Source organism: Choloepus didactylus, chromosome 15, assembly GCF_015220235.1.
Source record: "Choloepus didactylus isolate mChoDid1 chromosome 15, mChoDid1.pri, whole genome shotgun sequence".
Lineage (NCBI taxonomy): Eukaryota > Metazoa > Chordata > Mammalia > Pilosa > Megalonychidae > Choloepus > Choloepus didactylus.
This window is the reverse complement of record NC_051321.1, coordinates 17,184,056-17,198,608: the sequence shown is the minus strand read 5'-3', so window position 1 is coordinate 17,198,608 and position 14,553 is coordinate 17,184,056. Positions and strand designations below refer to the sequence as shown.

Below are 14,553 nucleotides of genomic sequence, written 5' to 3'. Positions count from 1 at the left end.
CAAGGGGTGTCTGTCGGGCTCCAACCCAAAAGGCTTAACGCAAGCAAATAAATAACGTTACTTTGCGCCAGCCAAACCGCGGGCTGCCTAGAGTCGCAACCCTCCGCGGCAGCTCCCTAGCCAACGCGGCGCGGAAAAGAGCCTCTTCACCCGGCAAGTTAGCCGCCCCTTCCTCGCGTCCGCTCTCTCGCTCAGCCGCCGGCCTTGCCCACTCAAACCACCAATCGCTTTCCCTAGTCACCGTCCCCCACCCCCGGGGCTCGCCTCTTTCCCGAGGCGGCCGGGAGAGAGGAAGCCGACGCCCGGGCTGGGGCCGAAACCCGCTGGTGCGCTCCTACCCGCCGCGCGTCTTCCGTTCCTTCCCCCTGGCGCCCGCGCGGCACACCCACTCGTCCAGCGATCCCCGCAATCCCCGCCGTCCCCGGCAGGTGCAGCACGGTGCCGCGCACGCCCCTCTCCCTGGCCGAGCGTCCTGTGCCCCCTGGCTCGCCCCAGGCCCCAAAGTTGGGGGTCGTCTGCAAGAGGGGAAGAGGAGGCGGAGGTGGGAGCGGCGATGGGTCCCGGAACAGACAGAATGAGCTCTCTCCAAATGCTACCAACCTGGACTCAACCGGCCGCGTCCAGCTGTAGCGAGGAGCCAATTTGTTTATTTATTATTTATTCTTTGGGGGTGTTCCCGCCCCCGTTCCCGCCCCCTCCTTTCCTTTACGGGCTCACTTTCTCTACGCCAGGAAGAAAGATGCGGTAATCTTCGAGAGCTGGGAGGGCCGAGTTTGGCCAGGACGGTTTCCGAGCAGGAGCAGAGTCCCAGGCTCGGATGCCTCTTAGGGATGTTACTGGTAATTGGAAGCGGTGCGGAGGATGGCGGGTTCCGAGGTCAGAATTCTTCCGGCCAGAAGACCCTCGGCCGGCCTGCTTGTACTCCAGCCGCCATGCAGTGCACCGCCAGCCCCTCCGACGCTCGCAGGCACCGAGCAGCTAATGCACACACTCGCCGACAAGGGGACCCGGGGCCGGACGCCCCCCCCCCCCCCACGCACGCACAGAACTCGGAGCGCTGTACAGCCGGCCGCTGGCACCGCCAGACTCTCTCTCTCTCTCTCTCTCTCTCTCTCAGCACAGTACACAAGGACTCTTTCTTCTATGCTAGTACCATCGAGACAGGCCTGTCTCAAAGTTTTCCCCACGTCACTCGCGGCTGTGACTCAAGACTTGCCGCGTTAAAGATACACTCAGACCCAGGCCCCCGGAGCAGCGATCGCCGGATGCTCCCACCGCTCATCCACGCCAGCGCGCACACACTCACACACACTCATACATACACATGCAATCTTTACCTCTCTCCTCGAGCTTGGACAAGGAGACAAAAGCGGAGTTCTCAGCATTTACACCGGTCAGACAAGGCTTTGGGAAATGTATAAGCTGACCTCCATCTTGGCTGTTTCAAGAGTGAGTCACACACATAACACAGCCCTTGATTCGAACCCTGGGACCAATTTTTCTCAGCTGTGCTGCTGAACTCCCCCTCCTCGCACGCCTGGGGCGGCCCGGGGCTCCAAAGTCTACACTGAGTCCAGGAAGGGAGTCTGGGGGACAGCTCGCAGTGGCGGGCGACCGTCCGACCGCTCAGGACTTGTATTCGGGATATTTGCTTATGTCCAAGTTCATCTCTCAGGGAAACCGAGTTTGAGCCAAGTCTGGGCGAGCCAGCTGTCAAATCTGCAAACCCATCACAGGAGACAATGGGCCACAGAGGAGAGAAGAGAAACGCTCATTTTGATCAAGGGGGGGTAATTGAAAAGGGCACAGGCTTGGGTTGAAGTTTGAGGCCGGGTGTAAGGGCGGGGAGAAGAGGAGGAGGAAGGAGGGGTGGGTAGCTCTCCATTCAACTACACATCATCCAGGCGCGCCCCTCGGCTGCAGCGGCTGCTCCAGTGAGTACTGCGCTTTGTTTGGAGTAGCCAACGTGTGTCTGCGCCTCGGTGCGCGTTCCAAACCCAGCAGTCGTCCCAGGGATCTGTGCTCCTCGAATGCGGTGCACATGGTCCTCAGGGGCAGTTATGAGATTGCCTCCCTGATTCCCAACACACCAGCACACACGCACGCACAGTCACACCACACAGATTTCTAGTTCGGTGTGTCAGTTTACACTTGGTTGTTGAGTAAACAAAGCAAGCATATGTCACGTTTTTGCAACAGATGGTTCAAACCAAGGGCTATTTAAGTTCTCTTTTTCTGAGCAATGGTAACAGTTTAAGTTCCAGGATGGGCTAGGTTTTAATGCAACTAAATCTTCCAATGTGTTTCTTCACCTCAAAGACATTTATCCCTGTATTTCCACACACAAACCAGAGAAATCCTGCAGAGGTGATACTAGTTAGAGGAGGGCCGAATGTTAATTAAGAGTTTATCTGAGGACTGTGTATCTCCACGGAAACCGAAAACATAAAACCATCTTTCATTGATCCAATTTGTACGTGGACGTGAATGTTTCCCCACTCTGGAAAGTAACTGGAATTCCAGTTGTCAATGGATGGACAGTACTAGTCATTTTAATGGCCACTTGGGATGGTTGAACGACCATGAAGTTTCATGTAAGGACATCATCCATATCTTTTTGCAAGTGTTCCTTATTTAGAAATGGTTAGATATTACCCTGTATATTCCAAGATCTCTTTTAAATCAAATTTTAGCAGGAGTGGGGGAAGTGTGTAATAAAAATTCTCCAAATGCAGACTATAAGACTTCTTTAAAATATCTGTAGCTTCAAGAATATTTTGAACCACTCGCTCATACTAGTCCTCATTAAATTCTTGCTGCTGATGAAAAGAGCTTCATTAAATAAATAAATAAACCACCAGCCCCTATAATTGTGCTATCCAATACTAGTCATGTAGCTATTTGAATTTAAATTAATTAAACTTAAATGAAAGAAAAGTGCAGCTGCTCAATCACACACACCAGATTTCAAGTGCTCAATAGCCACATGTAGCTAGTTGCTACCACATTGGTTGCACAGATAGAGAATATTTCCACCGTCCCAGAAAGTTCTGTTGGGCAGCATTGACTTATGGTGCTGGTGTGAAATATTATGGCAGATATAGAACGAGTAGTGTATATGCACTAGCAGTACTAGTTGTCATGTGGATGATGCTGATGATTTGGATGCTGGTGAAGGTGATGATGATTTGTTACTGTCTTGAGGAAGTCAAAGAATTCATGAAGACACAGCCCACTGCTGGTGTGTTGTTCATTCAGGATGAGCTCAGCAGGAAAGAAGCCAAGGAGTAGGGGAATAGATATGTCAGAAGCTGTTCTCCTGAGGAGAGCTGTGAAAGGAACGTCATGCCCTTGCTCTGGCCTGGCACTTCTTGTAGTGGGAGCTAATAATAATAATAATAATAAATCACTCATTAGTGTATCCACTAACTTCTTGAGACAAGAGAAACACAACAGCCAGAAAGCCTTTGGAAAAGGGAAGGAAGATGGAGCTGTAGTGTGACATCTTGTGTTAATATTATCTTTGTTTCCTTGGAGCTTATCTGTTCCCATGTGCATGGGACCGATTTCAGTATGAAAGGTGACTTCAAAATATCAAATATTATTAATAATTATAAAGGTTCATGCTATCCTCTGTGACATGTTTTCTCAGCAGGAAATTAGTTTTAATGCTAGAAAATTAGGTTCAATCCACCCATAAGCTCTGGAAGTGAGCAATTTTCTTGCATTGCTTGATGGAAGTGTATTTTCATATGTTAACAGATGAGTCATGGTGAGAATGGCATTTTGTTTTTCTTTTTAATTTTCATTCTAGTAACATAGATACAACCTGAGATTTCCCCCTTTTAATCACATTCAAATGCACAATTGAGAATGGCAGTTTTATTCCATGCAGCATTTTGTCTCTCACTTTCATTGCCTTGGTCCTGTAGCATATAATGTAAAGTACAATCATTTTGCAAAATTATACTGTTCAAATATCATTCAAATGTCTTTAACTCAAACTAGTCCATCAAAGTATTTGACATTAGACAGTTTGACAGGCTTACCTCTGTAGCTACACGGAACCACTCACTATTGCCTAAATGTTCCATGCATTTTTTGTTTGTTTGTTTCTACACCTTTGCCTGTGCTATTCCATCTGCCTAATATGCCCTTCATCCTGATATTTTTTGGTCCAGCCCTACACTAACACGCCATTAAGGACAGCAAGGACCCTTTGGGTCAGAATTGATAGTTTCCTGTGGTGAACTCCCATGGCCCCACTGGAACTTCTGTTCTAGCTCCTAGGATGTTTCATTGAAGTTAGTTGCTATATCTGTCTCCTCACCTGGAATGTGAGTTCCTTGAAGGCAGTCTGCTGTTCTGTTCATTTTGTTTGTTTGTTTGTTTTTGCATCTCCAGCATTCAGACTGATGCCTGACACATAGTTACCCCCAATAAACATATATTCATGGTATGGGTAATGAGTGATGTTGTTTCTCATTTTCCTCCGATACCCTAATTTTACTGAAAAGTTCACATAAAATCCCTTTGGTATATGAATGATACTAAATATAAGTACCTCATGCAATTAGTGGTAGTGTTCCAATAATAATAATATAAAAAATGTATAATTCCTCTGGGGATTTGACATTTAACTTTTTTTAAACAAAACCCATTATTGTAATAGAATGCTCTTTTTTTTCTGGTTCACTTTAATAGTAACATATGACATATTTCATTTCTGGGAAATGATAGCTTGCCTTAGGTCATATTTTAAGGCATAAAGCCAGAGGCAGAGTAACGTTCCACCTGAAGTTCTAATCATCTAGAAATGTGCCTCCCTCTGGGAGAAAGGGATTTCGAAGGGCCAGATTGCCCTGGAGACTTCATCCTTAAAGACAAATTTTTAAAAGCCAAATTGACTGAAAAATGTTAAAAGCCTTTTATAAACACACAAGTCCTTTTGCAATCTTTTAGGGGAAATGAGAAAATAGGAATCACCCAAACCCAGAATCTGGCTGTTGTAAGGGGCTATATGCTGACACAGATCTCACCTTCTAATGCTGTGTTTCGACATTTGCCCTTTGGCGATACAGAAGAGCAAGTTGCTCTCCTATCTCAGAGCCCTTTTCCAGGCTGACTATATTAAGATGTGTCTTTTGAACATTAAGATGTGTCTTTTGAGCAAATGGAAGTTTCTTATTGGCTGTCGGGGTGCCTGACCCCTGGGAACCTCTTAGGAAATCGCTCTTCCTCTGTAGTTTTCAAGTAATTTTCATTTCATATTACTAATAAGCCAATGCAAGGATTTTAATGCATTTGTGGAAGAATATTGCACTTCATGAGAGTTGAAGTCATTTGTTCTTTGGCCTTATGCCACCAAATGCATTCAAGGTGTGCAGCTCTGAAACAAAGTGCCTGTCATGTCTTATTGCTTGAATATATGGCAAAAGATACACCGTCTTCAGGGGACTTGCAAGGTTCTCCAAGGGATTGCCAAAGGTGCTGGATTAAAAGCCCCATACATTTCAGTCCTCTTTTCCAGGAAGGAAGTGGAGCCTACGCTGAGGAAACACCTTTCCTTCTACCACTCTCCTAATAAGCCCTAAGCCCTGTTCCAGAGAGACTGTTCCTTCATAAGGATGCAAGGGACACTTAATCCCCAGCTTTGTCCACTAATTAGCCTCTCTCTCTTTGGAGGCAGCAAACACAGATGCAGATCCGGATGCGCTTTGGATAGTGGAATGAAAACCAGACTAAAAACACTGACTCATTTCTCCAGACGCCTTTTAGCAGCCTTTAAGATGGTAAAAACTTCTGCTATCTATGGATGTTCACGATGTTTGAAGTGGTGGGATGGGGCCTCTCCCACAGTAATGAAGCAAGAGAAGTAGCAAAAGACGCAGGGGTAAGTGGCTCGGAGGCCCTGGCTGCCACAATGAAAAGGCTCTGTGGTACAGCCCTGTCCTGTCGTGCCACTTACCCAGGCGTCTTTCAATAAATGCCATGGAAATGCCCTGTTTACCAAAACCGAAACCTCTGGAAGCACTGTATCATAAGCCCACTAACACAATTAACTTGTAGTTCATGGTGAAGCCCCCACAAGAACTCATTAAGCCAATGGTGCTTATAGCACAAAGGATTCGGGGCCTGTTTTGAAGCATCCATTGTGACATCATTTAAAAGTCATTTTAAACTCATCCAAAACTGTTGGAAACAAAGGCAGTGTAATGTTCCTAGAATTGTTGGTTTTATTTTCCCTGGGTCAAAAATCTGACAAAAGCCAGTTGAAACTGTCAAGGAAAAAAACATCACAAAATATGAGATTTTCCTCAAATTTGAAGTATGCAGAAAGAATGACAAAATCTGTTATATAGATTACTCTAACCCAAAAGTGAATTAGGGAAGTCTAGGAGATACGCTATCACAACAGATATATGAGTTTGCCCTTGACACATAAATTTTTCACACATTTGAGGACATAACAAAGAATTAAAATTAGATCAATTTGCTTTTAATTTGAATTACCTGTTAAGCCCGATATACAAAAGGTTCAATGCACTGGATATTTGTGTGTGTTTATCTACACAAAACCATGTTAAGAGACAAAAAGAATTTCTTTTCTTCCCATCTCTTGGTGAAAAGGCCCCACTAGCCTTCTTTATTTTTTTCCCCCTGAAGCGTCAGGAAATGCTCCAACTATAGGCTAAGATTTCATTGATTGATTGATTCATTCATGGACTGATTGCTTTTGTTGATTTATTCATTTTCTTTTAAGTATTTACCCAGGGGCTGGCATTGTGAGATAAATTATCCATCTAGCCTAAAATCACACATGAGTGTTTCCTTCTCAATGGTAGAGACTTCTGGTTGCTCTCTAGGATCCTTCTCTTGTCCTTCTTTAGGTGCGCTCTCAGATTGCAGATCATACCCCAATGCAAAAGTGAGTCATAAACAACATTTGTTCTATAAAATATAAAAATATGAAAATGCATCACACAAAGGGGTAAGTGTTCTTTTATAAAGGTTTTTGTTTCATTTCTATATTTGTATGAATATCTATTGGGTTGTCATGTAAATTTATTTCTTATTGAGAATCCTGGTTAAAAACTTTGAAAGATACTGTTCTGTAGTAATAACACTTTGATTTTTAGTTGGACATCTAGCCACCCAGAATAAAGATTACATTTTCCAGGCTCCATTGCCACCAGCTGTGGTCACATGGCCAGAATCTGATGAATAAGATGTGCAGAAATGATATGAAGACCCTCCGATGAGTGCCCTCACTCTCCCCTTTTCCATCTTCCTCCATTCTGCTGCTTGGTGTGTTATATTTGACCAAGGGATGAGAACAACACACTAGGGATGGCAGAACTACTAGCCAGAAGGGACCTCATTCCCAGGATGTCCTCTGGGAGCAAAGCTGTGTGCCTGTCCTGCATGCCCCACCCCCTTACTGGTAGGAAAGAGACAAATGAACTTGTTTTATTGACAATAATACTGGGTCTCCAACATATGCAGCTAGCCTTGAAGAACTAGCACATCCAATTTCTAATGAAAGAAGAGAAAGGAAAGGAAATAAATTCAATTCAACCATTATTCACTGAGTATCTATCATGGATCAGCCCTCTGCTAGGCTGCCAAAATAAAAATTTTGGCTCTGAAGTAAAATGCAATCTCATGGGGGAGATGAGCTATATATCTGAAATATTAAATAATATTGTAAAGGATAATGGGATTAAATGTCAACATGAGTGGAAATAAAAATAAGGCTCTGCAGTCAGATGAGCTAGGTGAGGAAGGTAGAAAGGGAAATCCAAGTAGGTGAGCACAAGTAAGGAGAAAGGAATTAGAGGATAGGAGGAAAGTTCATTCCCAAGAGGTTTTCAGCCACTCTGAAGAACTGGGATGAAATTAAAGACCCTCAAAGTAGAAGCAGCAATGCCCCTTTATCCCAGGTCTCCCCTTCTCAGCCTCAAATAGCATCAACCAAGGTGATCAGCAAGCTTCCACGCTATTGCAAAGCAGCCAACCTGCAGACTTGCTCCTCAGCTAGTCACAGATTCATTCTCATTTTTCAAAAATCTTTGTTGCCATCACAACAGACCAAAGGCCAAAGTTCCTTTGTTAGAACCTCACGCCGAAGAGGATGCCATCCTTTTGGGAAGTAACCCTCGATTTGGTAATAGTGGCTTCCTTTTGGGGTCATATCCATCCCACCAAGACACACGGCCACTTTAGGTTGTGTTGGTCTTTGCCCTATTATACAAGATTTTGGTAGGGCTTATAATATCCTGACAATGTGGATATTCTGGAATTCTCTTTTCTGCATACCAACTAAAAGCCATTTAGCACTTGGGCCTCCTTGCTTGGAAAATGCATGACTCGGAGTTACCTCGCTGGCAAGGCAGGGGCACGTTAAAAGGAAAAGTTTTATTTCAGCAGACTAGCCACAGAGGTATGCGTTAATTAAGTTAATTGTGCCATCAGTGATGCAGACGATGACAGTAACTGTTCCCCATAATGGGGCTGGGTTATTGCCATCATTTATTAAACATGCTGGTTTTTTTTTTTTAATGCAGTTACTTTTCCTTATTCTTTAAGCCCCTACACACACAATTTATAGTTTACCAACCACTTTCACATGAATTATTACATTATTTGATCCTTATTACTACTCTGTGGTGGAGAGAAGTTATTATTCTCTCTGAGCAGATGAGGAAACTGTAGCTCAGAGCTGTCTAGTAACTTACCTAAGGTCACTGCTTCACTGAGGAGGCAAGTTTTCAAGTGCAATGTCCTTTCCAGTGTGCCATACTATTTATCCAAGTCTTCATGCTATTCTTGAGGGCCGATACCAAATTTTTATATTCTGCAGCACCTACCACACTGGGCTGACAAGGGTTCAATAATTCATCTTTGAAAGTGGTTGGTCAATTGTCTAATTGCTTGATTCATGAAATAGTAAGGTAGTAACTCAAATGTATGAGTTGATCAGGATCAAATACAACCTTGATAAATAGAAATCTGGATAATTCAAAGAGTTATCCTAGGCCCCTTCCCCTCCATACCTTCCCCAAATCTTAGGGACTATTTGGACTAACCTGGGTTGTTCTCACTGTAATTACTATGAAGACTAAGAAATGGTTAAGAATGTCAGGTCAGCACAGCCTTTGAGTGGATAACTGAGACTTTCTTGGATATTTCCAAATCCAGTGAATGGCATGTCCATCCAAGGGCTTCAGGACAGCTCTCTATCCTCCCGAAATGATCCCCTACTTTGCTGGCTGCTGTCTGAGGGTTCAGCTTTAAAGGTTTGATATAATTACCATCTCCCGCTGTCAAAACATAAACATCTTTGGGGGAATTAACTCAGAAGCATTTTTAGTCAATTTCACTCTAATGCAAGTGAGTGCATTCATATATATATACAAGAATATATATACATATATATATACACATATATATACATATAAAGGCATATATATTATATATACTTACAATTATGTATATGCACATACAATTATATATATTAATAATTAAACAGAATTGCATAAATAAATAAGTGGATCCAGAAAAGGGGACTTTGTTTTGCCTTGCCAGAGGCACTCAGGCGAAAAGCTCACAGATGGCTGGACAGGGAGGTGTGTCAGGCTGGAGGATCTTGTTTTACCCCTAAAAATGGCCATGCCTGCACTGTGAATTCTAAGAGGCAGATGGAGAAATGGGGTCCTGCATAATCTGCCCCACTCACCTTGCATCTCTCCTCCTTCACTTTCCTAAGCACTTTGCTCCTCTTTTGTTTGGCTGAAGATCCTAGCATGTAGGACACTTCCTCTAGGAAGCCTTCTGGGCTATTCCCATGTTGAGCCTTTGCAAGCCTCTCATTAGACTTGAAATCCCTGGTTCAATACCTCTGCTAGTCTCTTGGCTTCATAAGGGCAGGGAGCAGCATGTCTGCCGTGTTCTTGCTGAATCCCAACACCTAGCACAGGCCTTGGCCCAGTAGGCACCCTAAATATAAGTTGAGTGAATGAATGATTTCTTATGCAAAAAGGATTTGAAACAATGTAAAGAGAAGTAATAAAAATAGAGGAGAAATAGATGATGTGTTACATTTAGGAGTGAATTTAGAACTTACCCTTACCAAAACAACTTCTAAATTTGAAGCCAAAGCCAAATCTTAAGGGTTTGTATTAATTTAGCCTTATCTAAAATAATCTCCCTCTTTCTAAGAAAAAAAAAATTTTAAAGAACACCAAGATTTATTTTAAAAGCTTCTTAGATGTCAGATCAGTTTCATAAAGGAAAATTAAAAAACCCTTTGGATGGATACATTTAAGTAGAAATGGCCAAAAACATGTGGATTGCATTTCTCTTAAACTTTCATGTGTTTGCAAATTGGAAAGAAGGGTCTGGAATAAAATTCATTTTCTATTTTCCTGAAGTCAGTATATTTGGGAAACAGCGATCTTTGAGATGTTCAGGAAACTGAAAATATATGTGGGTACTTGTTTAAGTACTGTTATTTTCAGTAGTACAGTCAAGTGGCTGATAAGAAAGAGGAAGTGGGCATTTAGCATCTGAAAAGAAGCAATTCAAAAAAAAATCTTTTTTTCTGAGTAGCTTTCACATGAGAGAAATCTCCCTCTGCCTCCCCCCTCTACCACAATCAATATTTTTAGGGGGTGAAGACTGGAGGAGAAAAGAGTTTATTTAACCTTTTGTATGAGATGGGGCTGTGGAAGCAGGATGAAGATTTTACTAAATCTGTCCATTTAGGGCCTCTAAGTGCTTTTAAAACGTGTCCTAGAGCAGAATGGAGGGCAAAAGAAAGAGAAACTGGGAATTAAGGCTAAATTATTACATTTAAGTGTCTTGATAGTGGAAATGTCAGAAAAAATAGTAGAGGTGTTGAGCAGATAAAACTTCAGATGTTCCACTTAAATGTTCTTTTGTGAAGAAGCATCCCTAAGAGCTGAAAAGTTGTTTGGGTTGTAAAATGGTCAAATTATGTAATTTTTGTGGAATGAGAATTTATTTTTCCTGTGTTCTATCAATATCAATATATCGTTTTTCCATAGATCTACTAGGTAAGAATTGGGTTAAAATATACCAACCTGAATGCTTAGGATGATTACCAGGCATTTCAATAATTTGCTACATCAATTGAAATTTCCTTCCTAATGAAGATATTTAGAAGAATACTTTCAATATAAAATCAAGAAGCTTAATTACATACAGGAAATTTGTTTAAATGTAAAGGACAAAAAGTGAAATAAAGAAAAGAACTTTTGACAAAAAATATCCATCATTTTGGACATGGATTAAACAATGTTTAGATACTATTAGTCTATTCATATTTAGAGATGAGAAAGAAAAGTCATCCATTTTTAGATTTGAATCTGGATAGCAAATCCATTTGTATCTGAAAGGTGGACTGCTAGAGCCCCCTAGCTGTTGGAAATAATTCTTTTCTCCTAGGTGTAAATAAATAACCTAACTGCAAAGGCAGTACACAGTTCACCAAGAAAGCTACTGGGAAACATTAAATCAAAGCATTCACGACGATTCTCTGCTATTGTCTTACCATTTGAATTGGTAGTAATGTCAAACCCAGCTGTGAGTATTCCTGGACATCTATCCTGGCCTTGCACAGCCGAAAAGAACTACTCCTTGAGGGGTCAACTCTAAGCACATTGTCATCACCTTTCTCCTATTATCATTTTGATTGGTTGGAACGGATGTTCTCCCAAACCCAGAAGCACAGTGAGCTCAACCAAAGTAAACAATTCCAGTCCCATTTTCAGTAGAAGGTGGGTCTGTCATACCCTGGTCCTTGGGATGAATCAGGGGATACAAACTCATGGCCCACAGACAAATGTGTTTTGTTTGACTTGCCAGAGCCTTTTTTTTTTTTCAATTTCAGATGAAACATCATATTTCTAGTTTCTCTTGAAAAATCAAAAGATTTGATAGCTATGGGTATGAGTACCTACATAGCACCAATTGGCAAGAGCTAAATATCCTTTAGATGGTGCGTACAAACTCCGCTCACCAGAATTCCTATCACTTCCTACTGGATAATATAAAAGCAGCATGCTAGTGCAATTTGCATTACCTGCCCAGAGCCTATAGGCATATGAGTTGGTAACCCTTGATCTAAACTCTGAATAATTATACTACTATTACTAAAGCTTCTAGTAATTGAATACTTACTAAAATTCAGGCATTTGTCATAATCTTTACATGCAAGGTCCTTTACATTATTATCTCAAACCTTCATATCAACCATTCAAGATTATTATTATACTTATTCTACAAATAAGGAATATGCGACTCGTATTGAAATCAAGCAATTCAACAGATACATAATAAGGGCTACTATGAGCCAGTTACTATACTAAATACGGGGGATGCAGCACTGAACCCGGCAGCTATGGTCCTAATCTCATGGAGTTTTTGGTCTAATTACAAGCAGATTACAAAAATGAAAGTATAGGTTGCTATGAAAGTATAAAGCAGGAGGGATTCAAGGTGGTCTATAACGGTATGGTCAAATTTTTATCTCAGAGTTACCTAGAGAGCTTGTAGGTACCTCCCTACCTCCCACAGCCTTATTCCCGCCCCTCCTCTCTATTTTTTAATTTAATAGACCTGAGTGGAAGTTGTAACAATTACCTAGATGAATCTGCTACTGGTGAGTCATATGCCAGACCTGTATAAGTGCTGGTGTGGTGGCTTGGAGCCATATACCCCAGAAAAACATGTTTTTGATCTTAATCCATTCCTGTGGGCATGAGCCCATTGTAAACAGAATATTTTGATGAGGTTACTTCAGTTAATGTGTGGCTCAATTGAATCAGGATAGGCCTTAATCCTTTTGCTGGTGTCCTTTATAAGCAGAATGAAACTCAGACACAGAAAAAGAAAGCCAAAGGAAGAAGCCGGAAGCCAACAGAACCCAGAGAAGCTGGAAGTGGCTGCCATGTACACTGCCATGTGAGAGAAAAGCCAAGGACTGAGGATGGCTGGCAGCCAGCCACAGAATGCTACAGTCTTCTAGGAGAAAGCATCGCCTTGCCGAGGCCCTGATTTTGAGCTTCTAGCCTCAAAACCACAAGCCAATAAATTCCTGTGGTTTAAGTCATCCCGTTGCATGGCATTTGTTTTAGCAAATAAGAAACTAAAACACTGATCAAGGAGTCAAGGAAAGACTTTCTGAGAAATCAACATTAAAGATGATTCTCAAAGCATGAGTAGGAGTTGACCAAGTGAAGGGGAAGGGACAGCTGTGATCCTGGAAACCTGGAAGTATGGACTCTGACCTTCAGCTAAAATACTCAGATATTGGAACCCCCAAAGGACATGCATCAGCACTGACGACTCTAAATGAGTTTTGTGACTTCATTGACTGTAAGAGTTATTATTCAGTCATTCCTTAGCAAGCATTTGTTAAGTGCCTTCCGTATGCCAGGCACTTTGGTAGGTATGGGAATTTTGTGTTCCTTCATCCACTTACTTACAATGAGCCAGGCACTGTCCTAGGTGCTGGGAAATTACAGGGAATTGTTGTACTATATCATTTTGCAATTGTTTCACACAGTCCACATATGTTATTAACAAATACTAATAAGTTCTCTCCATGATGATCCCTGAGGATGCCAAAGAACAAGTTCATACTTAAATACCTATCTGTAGGTACCTGAGCTGATAACAGTAGAATTTTTTTCTTAAATATAAGTGAAAGAGTTAGCAATGGTGATGATTCTGAGTTTTCTGAGGCATTCTTTATTTCAGTCATTAATCTATCCTTGTGTTACCACTGAAATATTGGCATTGATTTTTTGGTTTCCACATTTAAGAGTGATTCCCATTTACCAAAGTTCATCTATGCTGTAAGGCTTATCCTGACACATTGGCTCGGAAGCTGTGGTTCTTTGAGAGTGAAAACGGAGGAAGTCTCTTATGACTAAATTATTTTTAAAAGAACTGATATTGTGAAAAAAAAGTCTGGTGGTACATAATTTTTTACATACCTGGGTCAGAGATAAAGGTTTTAGACTGCAAGTCTCAAAGACATTCAGGAGAAAGCTTATCTGAACACATATCATTTAACTTGAATGATATTGATTACAGTCTACCTTGAATTATATGTTGCTGTGTACATTTACTAGTACCCTCACTAGATTTCAAGTTTCTTGAAGGTAGGGACTATTTCTTAATCGTCTTTGAATGGCTCTCAACAGTGAGTAATTCACAGCATTGAATAACTCACTGTATTTTATGTGCACGTAACAGAATAGCAATAAAAATTCAGTGAATGAATGAATAAGTTAGCATGATTCACAGAAAAGCAATTTGGAAAGAAGCAAAAATGAGTTACAATTTGTTTAAAATTAATAAATTTCTGTGTTAGAGAAGCTAAGTGGCAAAACAATTATTTTAATATGATAATAACAAAATGTGGATAAAAAACCTTTCTTTTTTTTTTGAAGCAGAAGAGGTGACTTATCCTTCAGAAAGACCCCCTCCTCAGAAGTGGGAAAAATACTCCTGTCAGGAAGG

General features: G+C 41.6%; 1 protein-coding gene across 6 annotated transcripts in view; it reads right to left on the bottom strand.

Annotated features, from left to right (window-relative positions):
- Nucleotides 1-1,452, bottom strand: part of GFRA1 (GDNF family receptor alpha 1) — a 207,632-nt gene extending 206,180 nt beyond the window's left edge. For 2 of the 6 annotated variants that reach the window (XM_037804727.1, XM_037804733.1), the window contains exon 1: nt 718-1,001. The gene's annotated coding sequence lies outside the window, so the exon portion shown is untranslated. The other 4 variants (XM_037804732.1, XM_037804729.1, XM_037804731.1 and 1 more) reach the window with 4 other exon arrangements.
- Between the last annotated feature and the right edge of the window lie 13,101 nt (nt 1,453-14,553).